Raw genomic sequence first — 11,965 nt, 5'->3', positions numbered from 1 at the left:
TGTATAAACAAATTTTTTGGAGAATACATTTGAAAGTCTTTATATTCAAATGCTATTCTATATAATCTCACATCCAGGAGAACTTTCAATATGTCTCTAGATTCTTGAAGTGACATGATTTTCAGTTAAAACAGACTGTATTTTTTTTTCTCTGTCATAATTATCACAGAAGTTATATTGTGTATAAAACTGTTAGCAATTGTGATACTGTCTATCCTGGCAAAGGGGATTCTATGCAAAACCGCTAGGAATATATTGAGTGATTTATAAATAACATCGTATATGATAGGGATGACCTAAAAACTTCAAATGTAAAGAAACAACAAATTTTAGGAACCCTTCAATTAACCCTTAAATATTTGGATTTTTATCTGATAAATAAACAAAAATATCTGATTTTTATTATCTTTCATGTAGTTGTATTGTTTGGTACAATAAAATCTTCTCTGGCATACAAAAATTTCACTTTTAAATTTGCTATTCAATCAATAATGAGATACTGTAATTCTTTGGTGATAACATATTTTTAAAAACAAATATATGTGCAGTGAAACAGGGATCTCCTAGTCTACTAGAAAGAGCATAAGTTGATGCAACTTTGCTGGAAATAATTTGACATTAGGTATCAAGTCCTAAAATGAATTCATATCATTGGAACCAATAAGTCTAATTCTAGAAGTGTATACTATTTTTAAATTAAATATATGGAGAAAATGCTTATTTCCTATTAAACTAAAAGAAGTAGCTGGGCCCTCTCTAGGCATCCTTTTTTTTTTTTTTTAATTGTGTGATTCCATTTATATCAAATTAAATAATCACACATGCTAAACTATGGGGCAGAAGTCAGGAAAGTGGTTCACTTTGGAAGATAGTAACAAGGAGGGGGCATAAGGTGGCTACAAAGATGCTAGTAATATTCCTTGTTGGGTTACACAAGTTTGTTCACTTTTTTTTTTTTAAATTTTTTATTCCTTTATTTCTCATGTGTTCCCCATCCTGAACCCTCCTCCCTCCTCCCTCCCCATACCATCCCTCTGGGTCGTCCCAGTTCAACAGGGCTGAACAGAAGCTGCCTCTTTGAGGAGTCTATGAGGCAACCACCTGCCAAATTTTTGCATTTATCACTAGATGCTCAGGAAAGATGATGTTTGAATTGTCAAAAATTCTGTGAGCAGTTGTTTAAATAAAGTAGAAATACAATTACATAAATTTCCAATTTAATAATGTATTAAAATATTCAAACCCATTGTCTACTAATTATTTTATCATATTTTACCATTCTCTATGCTCCTGAGGTTCTCCACACCATACCTGCAGAGAGGATGGTATGGTGCTGTACCTCTCTTCCCAACACCCTCCTCAGTGACATCACATTGGAAGCTTGAAACTGGCCAAGAAGGGAGTACTTACTAGAAATCAGGAAACAATGAAAATCAGACCTTTATTTCTTGTTTGGTTGATTGCTTAAATAAGCATTTCTTGACTTTTTTTTTTTTCTTTTCTGTTATTATCCTGGGCTTTCCAGGTAGCACTAGTGAAAAAGAACCCACTTGCCAATGTAGGAGATGGAAGAGACACTGGTTCAATCCCTGGGTCAGGAAGATGACCTGGAGGAGGGTGTGGCCACCACTCCAGTATTCTTGCCTGGAGAATCCCAGGGACAGAGGAGTCTGGTGGGCCACAGTCCGTGAGGTCGCAAAGAGTCAGACACGACTGAAATGACTTAGCAGCAGCATCACTATCCCTGAGTAGTCCTTTTAGATAGCTTTAGGCCTAAGTGTTCCCTGTATACGATATCATTTGTATACAGTATTATATCTATGCTTTACACATGAAAAGTAAAATTTTTTGTCTATCCCAAGAACCAGTTTTGCCCCCATGGTGCCATATCACCTCCTTGGAGAGTACATAATCTAAACTTTAAAAAGTGGTGGAAAAAATGATAATGTAGATTAAACATACATGTCTCATGCCTGCAGATGTTGCATTGTGAATAACAGCAAACTAAGAAATAGTCTTCTGATATTTGAACATTATTATCCAACAAAGAGTTTGCTTACTTCATTTAAAAACTTCTGAAGTTTCAACCTGTCTTTGTGGTTTCACTTTTGTCTTGCACATTAATGTGAATGAAAATATCAATCAAAATTCATATTGGAAATATGACAATATTGGAAATTGACAATAATTCATTTGTCAAATGCAACCATAGGTTGGCTACAGATGAAAGACTTCTGTAAAAGTCAACAAAGGCATTCCGTGAGGATAAATCAGCTATATGAATGTATAAAAAGGATATTTTATATTTTATCATTATTTTTAAATTGTCTGTAATACATCCTTTACATCAATAAGTTTATAATACACACACACACAACACACACACACACACACACACATATACAGATACATATATCTTTTGTTTCAAGAGCTGCTGTTAAATATTTACCAGCACACCACTTCATATAACCTACATTTAAAATCAAAGTAGCATAAATATCTGCACCAAATTAATGAATCTCCTTCTGGACATTTTCAGAAACAAAAATTTAAGAACATGGTTGCAAAACGCTGGGAGGGAGATTAGGAGAAATATTTTAACATCAGTTTTGGTCTTTTTCAAGTTTTCTGAAAAGAGTATGAATATTTTTATTTGATACACTTTTTCCATTTTCTATCCTCTGCTCAATCACATACAAACATTTAATACAATTTCACAACAGTGTAATTAGGTGACCCACATGCCCATATGGAGAATGGAAGGCCAATCTGGGGAGAGACAGCAGAACAGTGGAGAAGAAGAGGGAAAGAGACGATCTAATTAAAATAAGGAGGAAAAAAAGAATGGCAAAGATACAGAACTGAAAGCCTGCCAAGGTTGTTTTGGGGGTAGTGATGTTACAATTCCAGAGGATGGGAGATCAGCACAGAGCCCACCCATTGAAAGCATCAAAGTTGCAAATAAAAATGAAGAAGAAAGAACACACAAACAAAAACTAGGGGAAAAAAAATGTAGAAGAACATACTCCATCTTCATCTATCCCAATTCTGTTAGTTGTCCTCATTCAAATCTGAGTGGCAGCTATCTCCTGGGAGGTGTTGGATGAATCGCCAGCTCACCAGTGAGTAAATGCAGGCTTTGTATTACTGTTTTAAACTTGTTAATTTAATTCCATATGAGTGGTGCTGGAGAAATGTATACTTGGGGTAAAATAACTGAAATGTTCTTACTGACATTTTCAGGGATTATATCCCAATAAAAGCATGATATTATTGCAATTCTTATTCTGGACTCAAAGAATAGCATCAGGAGGAATACGTATTCCTTAATTAGCATGGATGTATGCTTTCTGGGGGGCTTCCCAAGCGGTGCTAGTTGTTAAGAATCTGCCTGCTAATACTGGAGACTTAAGAGACGGGGGTATGATCCCTGGCTCAGGAAGATTCCCTGGAGGAGGATATGGCAACCCACTCCAGTGTTCTTGCCTGAAGTATCCCCATGGACAGAAGAGCCTGTTGGGCTACAGTCCATGGGGTCACAAGAGGCGGACATGACTGAAACGGCTTAGCTAGCTCCCACAGATACATACCTTATGGACCATTCTTACTAGCACTCTGATGTGGACGTTTCTGAGGAAGAACTAAGGAGCTTTAAGCAGATTTCCTTATAACTTTAAGGTAGCAATGGGGTATCATCCTTTTCTATTGAAAGTTGGGAACAGTAGTGGGCAAAATTACTTTGGGTTCTGGCAGTTATGTGTAAACTCAGGGAAACAATTCAATAATCAGGAATCAATTTAAAAAATCTAGTTCTTAAAATGCCTTTATTTAAATGTTCATAAGCGAGTGCAAGGTACAAACTCTTGGGTGTAAGACAGGTTCAAGGTGTATTATACAACAGTTTATAATGACTGTAAATGGAAAGTAACTTTTAAAATTGTATAAAAAATTAAAATAAAAAAATAAGAATGTTAGAGCAAAAATAATCCAAAATAAATATTTTCCCTTTTTACAACTGTATAAGAAAATAGAAGGGTAAAAAAATTCTCATTTTGATTCAATCAGAAAATGAGGATAATAAATTCTTTTCTCTAGCCCCCTTCACTAAGTTTCCAAGCTAAAATTTTCATCTGTATACCTGACTTATCACCTAATTATAACATTTCTTAAAAAAAACAACAACAAAACTGAGAATTAAAGTTAAAAGAGTCATGTTCCAAGACAGTTAAAAGAGGCACGTTCCAAGACTGGCATATTTTAGTCATAGCAAGAAATAATGTTCTTTCGCATAAGTAATATGCCACGTCTTCCTGATGCATATATTCTATAGGGGTCTCTAATCGAAACATTTTATAGAAAACAGATGGCTGTAGCTTTCCTACCAACTTGTTTGTTAGGATCTGTCTGAAGGCAGAGATATTTCCCTTTGTGAGCCTAAAAAACTAGAGAGAACATGTAGAAAGAGAAAGAGTCAGCTTTAGGAATAAATCTTGAGATATTATCACTCACTGGTTCTAAAAAGTCTGGTCCATAGCCTCGAAAGATTATCAGTTGTTTGCCCCCAAAGGGCATAAATCAAGTGTGAAAGTGGGTTTTGTACATGTCTCAATAGACTCCACAGTCCAACTCATCCTCCCATTTCTATGCTGGCTGCTGACTATAAATTGTCAGCTCTCCACGCAGCTAGACTTTTTGGGTGAACTACCAGGCACTTCTGGCTCTCTCTGGGGCTGTAACATTCTACCACAGGGAGTTGGCAGTGTGACCACAGTCAAAGAAAAATCAGGGTAAAATAATTCACACAACATAGATAATATCCACACCCACAGTTTGAGGTGATGGCTAATTACAAGAGGTAAAAGATTAAAAAGTCAAAAATGTTGTAAGAATTCCAACAATCGCAGGCATATTTCACTTTCATGAAACACTTCCATATAATAAAATTATGAAAAAAGCTTCAGAGTCAAACAGATCAAGGTTAGAAGCCTGTTTCTACCACATTTTATTAACTGTATGTATAATCTGAGGCATCACACATTATTAATTTCCCCGAGTCTCAGTTTTCTGATTCATAAAATGAAGCAAAACAAACAAACAAAAAAAACAGAGAACAACCATGTGCTGATCTGAGTTAACTGATGCGATTTATAGAACACCATTAGCACATATTAAGATTGAAATAAAATTGCGGCTAATTTTGTTCTAACACCATAAAAAATTATACACTATTCTTATGTAATTTTTTTACAGGCGAACCAATTGCAAGAGTAAGAGAGAGTTTGAGGTTGAAACGAAAGAATAATGCAGCAAAGGTCAGTGTAAAGAACACAGACTTTAGGAGCAGATCTATTATCAACACAGGTGCTTACTTGACTGTGAGCAGGTCACTTTGTCTCTTTGAATTCCCCTTGTGCAAACTGCCAATAAGGAAAACTACCTTGAAGGGTTATTGTGAAGAGCTGGCATCTTGTGTGCAAAGCACACAAATGTCACGTTTGGCACACAGGATTATTATATGCAAAAAAAGTATCATTGAGCTGGAAAACTTATCTTTGGGGCTAGAATACAAGGCAGTTCCTGACAGCAATAATAAATATACCAGCTTACATTATTATTACACTTTATCATTTCAAGAATCATCGACCTCAAGCACTTTTTGAACTAGAAAGGCCAGGAATTATGCCCATTCTCAAGATGAGGAAAAGGAAGCACTCTAATGTTTTTGTAAAACTGTGTGTGTGTGTGTGTGTGTGAGAGAGAGAGAGAGAGAGAGAAATAAGAGTCACACTAATGAAGAGGGAAAACCTTCAACAATGACTGATGTTATTAAAAATGAAGAATGCTGAGAAGTGAAAAATGTTTTCAATCCTATGAGCTTTCACTGTCACTGCTTTTCCACTTGCACATATTTATGATTGAATCACTATTGTTTGATGAGCCATTTCATCCTAAGTGGCACTATAGAAACGACTAATGAGCCAGGAGACCTGGTGAGTTAAATTAACATTAAATTAACATTTTAAAAGTTAAAAATTTATCCAGATTAGTAATAATTAAGCCCACAAAAAATGCCAGGGCAACACCACCAAGATTAATCCTACCCTGCTATAAAAATAATTCACTTTGTGTACTTAAATTAGTTGTGAAAAGGTCTGTCTTTGAACACCAACTACAGTAATTGTTTAGAACTGCCATTATTGCCCAGAAATACAAGTTTAAAGATTTGAACTGAATTGAATGCTAGATAAAAAGCACACAACTTATTAGGAGTCAGAGTGAAAATGAATGTACTAATGAACAAAACCTCATATTTAGAGACAATAACATATTCTTAAAACATTCAAACCTTTTAATTTACTGTTTTGGAGACTAGATAATTACATAGTTCCTTTTTAAACTCTGTCCAATCATTGCAGGAGTAAATGTTTCAATGTATCCAGTAATTCTGTAAAACATATTTCCTTCAATTAGACTTTTTCTTGTTTTATGAATGTATCACCATCACTGACCACATAGTGCCCTTAAAATATTCAAAATCAGTACTGTTAAAGCCTTTTTTATTTTCCCTTCTAGAAGAAAACTATTTTGAAGGTAGAAAAGAATCAGCTTGTTAAGGAAAACTTCTACTATCTCCTTAAGCATCTTTCTCTTTCCTGCTTGTCTACTTTGATTAATTTTGTCATCACTACCAGCCCAGTCCCCAAACATGTACTTTCTCCCTTTAATTGATTCTAATCTGACCAATCATGTCCAGGCAGACATTTGTTTCCTCTTAGCTTAGATAGACATGGATTTGAAAATATATTAAGAAAGGAACAAAATAAATAAATATATAAAGTCATCAATATTTCCTGTGCTTATGCTTATAATACAGACTTCAGAATTTATGACTGCTTCAACAGAGGAATTGTCAAACAGACAACTTCACACCTTCTTACAGCAAAAACAAAAAAGAGTCAGATCTCCACCTGAATCCATTTTAGGGACTTTGTTCCAAATCCCAAACCCCAATCTAAATATCCTTTAAGTTATATTTGGGGAAAATTTTAGGTGACTAGTTCTGCACATATCCCTATCTTCTACTTGACAATTATGGTTTACCTACAGGAGACAATGCGATCCTCAAAGCAATCCTGTATTAAATGATGCTGTAGAGTATATGAATATGCAGAGCAAATATCATATCCCAAGGCAAGATTTACACATGCATGGCATAAGCCATTGTTACTCTTCAGTTCAGTTGAGTTCAGTCACTCAGTCATGTCCGACTCTTTGCGACCCCGTGAATTGCAGCACACCAGGCCTCCCTGTCCATCACCAACTCCCGGAGTTCACTCAAACTCACATCCATCGAGTCAGTGATGCCATCCAGCCATCTCATCCTCTGTCATCCCCTTCTCCTCCTGCCCCCAATCCCTCCCAGCATCAGAGTCTTTTCCAATGAGTCAACTCTTCACATGAGGTGGCCAGAGTACTGGATCTTCAGCTTTAGCATCATTCCTTCCAAAGAATACCCGGGGCTGATCTCCTTTAGGATGGACTGGTTGGATCTCCTTGCAGTCCAAGGGACTCTCAAGAGTCTTCTCCAACACCAAAGTTCAAAAGCATCAATTCTTTGGCACTCAGCTTTCTTCACAGTCCAACTCTCACATCCATACATGACCACTGGAAAAACATAGCCTTGACTTGACAGACCTTTGTTGGCAAAGTAATATCTCTGCTTTTCAATATACTATCTAGGTTGGTTATAACTTTACTTCCAAGGAGTAAGCGTCTTTTAATTTCATGGCTGCAGTCAGCATCTGCAGTGATTTTGGAGCCCCAAAAAGTAAAGTCTGATACTGTTTCCACTGTTTCCCCACCTATTTCCCATGCAGTGATGGGACCAGATGCCATGATCTTCATTTTCTGAATGTTGAGCTTTAAGCCAACTTGTTCAGTCTCCTTTTCACTTTCATCAAGAGGCTTTTTAGTTCCTCTTCACTTTCTGCCATAAGGGTGGTGTCATCTGCATATCTGAAGTTACTGATATTTCTCTCGGCAATTTGATTCCAGCTTGTGCTTCTTCCAGCCCAGTGTTTCTCATAACGTACTCTGCATAGAAGTTAAATAAGCAGGGTGACAGTATACAGCCTTGACGTATTCCTTTTCCTATTTGGAACCAGTCTGTTGTTCCATGCCCAGTTCTAACTGTTGCTTCCTGACCTGCATATAAGTTTCTCAAGAGGCAGGTCAGGTGGTCTGGTATTCCTATCTCTTGAAGAATTTTCCACAGTTTATTGTGATCCACGCAGTCAAAGGCTTCGGCAGAGTCAATAAAGCAGAAATAGATGTTTTTCTGGAACTCTCTTGCGTTTTTGATGATCTAGCAGATGTTGGCAATTTGATCTCTGGTTCCTCTGCCTTTTCTAAATCCAGCTTGAACACCTGGAAGTTCACGGTTCACATATTGCTGAAGCCTGGCTTGGAGAATTTTGAGCATTACTTTACTAGCGTGTGAGATGAGTGCAATTGTTACTCTTATCTCACCCTAACCAAGGAAAGAGTTCTAAAATCAATTAAATACCCCTTGCTTTCTTAGAGAGGCATCTTGCCAAGAAGTAATTACTCATTCATTAGTCTAACTGACCAGTGATGTGTGTAGGTGTGAGTGTGGGTATGTATTTTATTACAACAAAACTTTCACTTTCCCAAATTTTTCCTATTCCATTTATATAATATCTGAAGTAGAAATTCAGTAAGAAATTTTACTAATAGAAACTTAGACTTCACTTGAGAAGAATAAGAGATAAATAGGTAGAGGGGTTATTTTGAGAAAAGAAAGAAGCTCTGGAGTCAGAAGGCCTCTGTTTGAGTTCTGGTTCTACCATTTATTATGCCCATGATTATATACTATTTATTCTGAAATCTCATAGATGATTGTTCTAGTCCAAATCAATGCTCATCAAGCAGATGCCCTCTTTTAGAAATGGTGCAGCAATGAGGATTTTAAAGTCACAAATAATCTGTATTTAGAGACTATAAAAATATTTACAATTTTTGAAGTTTGAAAATAATGCAGCAATGAAAATAAAAGAAACTATATACCCTTGTACAAGCCACATAACTCTCTGAGCCTCAGTTATTTTACCTACTAAGCAGGGAACTGCAACATACCACTTAAAGGTGTTACAAAGAATAAGATGAAGCTAGGTATACAAAATTATTCTCAAGGAATGAAAGATCAATGAGTATCCATTGTTTTTCCTTTTTTTGCTTAATATAATACATTGGTATATTTAGTTGATCTTATCTTCATTAAGAACTGTTATCACAAAAGCTTACACTAATTAAACTTGGGAAAGTGAGACAAAACATCTGTATTTCTTTCACATTTCCCAGTTTGCTCAGCACAGTGCTAAACACATACTAGATGCATAGAGAGGAAAGTATTCCTGTCCAGGGAACAAAGATCTGACTTTGCATTCAAGTTCTGCTACCACTGGCCTTGGTCACCTTTAACAAATTACTTACTCTCTTTGCACATGTGTGAAGTGAAGGGGTAAGACTGCATGATCCCTAAGACTTTCAGTGAGATTCTCTTATTATCTAATATCTCTTTGCTCATTGATAGATTACCTTCATTCTTTGTTCTAAGAGTTGATGCTGTTTTTGTTTTTTTAATGTACTGATAGATCCCTAAAGAAGAAAGTCAGATAAGCATACCAACACGTGTTGATTACAAAAACATCCACGCACAAACAATTTAAGTTTTGAACAAAACTGTGTATGAGTTGCTTGGTGGCAATGAGTGGGGATTTTATTTGTGAAATCTTCAGTGGAGCTGAAATTGACAAATAGTTGTAATCTGTTATCCCATAATAGAACACACAAACCAATTGTTTATAGGCCTGAGAAAGCAGACATATTTACAGCAGACATGGTTCTTAAACGTTGTAATGAAATTATACAATAAACTGAGAGGAAATATCACACAACAAGTAGCCCAGAGAATGTCCATAGTTGATTCATATGTCTTCTACCAGTATTAGAGATACAGTGATTTCCAAACAGTAAAAATTTTTATTTGAAATAATAATCATACCAAATTTCAACAATAAAATGTCCAAGCAGAAGTATAGCTATTCCATAACAAATGGTAAAACTCCTAATTGGTAAGATCTATCTAATTATCAACTCAAAACAAATAGATTCCCAAAATGTTGACAAGATAAAATTCAATAATAAGTCTTTTTAGATTTGATTTTTTTGAAGGACATTAATAGTATTTCCAAATTTAAAATCCAAAATAAATTTAAATGGACTGGAGATAAAAGGAATTTGATGCAAAGTTGGTGAGGTAAATGACATTTTTCGAGACCTAGTCTATGCAAATCATCAAGCTATTTAATTTTACATACTTCATGTTAAATCATTATGAACTATGAAGACAGTAATATTGTCTTTGTAGTATATATGAGGAAATCAATCCCCATAAATATCAAGTAACTTGTAATGATCATTGATCCAGTGAAAGTGAGCTGGCATAGAAACTCATATTTAACTTGCTCAAGAGGAGACTGAAAAAGTTGGCTTAAAGCTCAACATTCAGAAAACGAAGATCATGGCATCTGGTCCCATCACTTCATGGGAAATAGATGGGGAAACAGTGTCAGACTTTATTTTCTTGGGCTCCAAAATCACTGCAGATGGTGATTGCAGCCATGAAATTAAAAGATGCTTACTCCTTGGAAGAAAAGTTATGACCAACGTAGACAGCATATTCAAAAGCAGAGACATTACTTTGCCAACAAAGGTCTGTCTAGTCAAGGCTATGGTTTTTCCAGTGGTCATGTATGGATGTGAGAGGTGGACTGTGAAGAAGGCTGAGTGCCAAAGAATTGATGCTTTTGAACTTTGGTGTTGGAGAAGACTCTTGAGAGTCCCTTGGACTGCAAGGAGATCCAACCAGTCCATTCTAAAGGAGATCAGCCCTGGGATTTCTTTGGAAGGAATGATGCTAAAGCTGAAACTCCAGTACTTTGGCCACCTCATGTGAAGAGTTGACTCATTGGAAAAGACTCTGATGCTGGGAGGGATTGGGGGCAGGAGGAGAAGGGAACGACAGAGGATGAGATGGCTGGATGGCATCACCGACTTGATGGACTGAGTCTGAGTGAACTCCGGGAGTTGGTGATGGACAGGGAGGCCTGGCATGCTGCGATTCATGGGGTCGCAAAGAGTCGGACACGACTGAGCAACTGGACTGAACTGAACTGAACTGAGACTAGAGCTGGGGCTTCTTTTCTGCATTATATCTAACTACCTAGAAGTGCACCATTCAGCCCTCGACAAGAGAAAATTGCCTCCAGCTGGTGGTACCTTCAGATCAGCTGCAGGATTCACAGTGACCTTGTCCTCCCAGGGGCCATCTTTAGGGCATTTCCATGGCCCAGTGGTTAATACTCAGTGCTTCAAATTCAGGGAGTGTGGGTTCAATATGTGGTTGGAGAACTAAGATTCAACAGCCAGAAAATAAGGGGAGGGTTTTTTTTTTGCTCCAGGCCTCCCCGTCTGTCTGGCTCAGACTGTCTTAGTGTGACATTCCACCTGAACCTCTTCATATTCCTTCTCTTGCACTTTTCTTGGATGTCAGACTCACTCTGTGATCTGAATATTCTTTCCATTTACCGTTTCTTCTCCCTTTTATCATTCATAGGCATTTCCACCAATAAATGACTTGCATATCAAATTGCCTTTTGTTCTTAGATTTTTAGAGGACCCAAACTGACATTTCCCATACAGGGTGGTCTGAGAAGAGAGACAGTAAAATGAGATGTTCATACTCTGATCCCCTGGAGGAAGGCATGGCACTCCAGTACTCTTGCCTGGAAAATTCCATGGACAGAGGAGCCTGGTGGGCTACAATTCATGGGGCCACAAAGAGTCAGACATGACTGAGCACAAACACACACATTTATATATA

The sequence above is a fragment of the Bison bison genome, unplaced genomic scaffold, assembly GCF_000754665.1.
Source record: "Bison bison bison isolate TAMUID 2011002044 unplaced genomic scaffold, Bison_UMD1.0 scf7180017854252, whole genome shotgun sequence".
Classification (NCBI taxonomy): domain Eukaryota; kingdom Metazoa; phylum Chordata; class Mammalia; order Artiodactyla; family Bovidae; genus Bison; species Bison bison.
Note: the sequence above shows the minus strand (reverse complement) of the source record.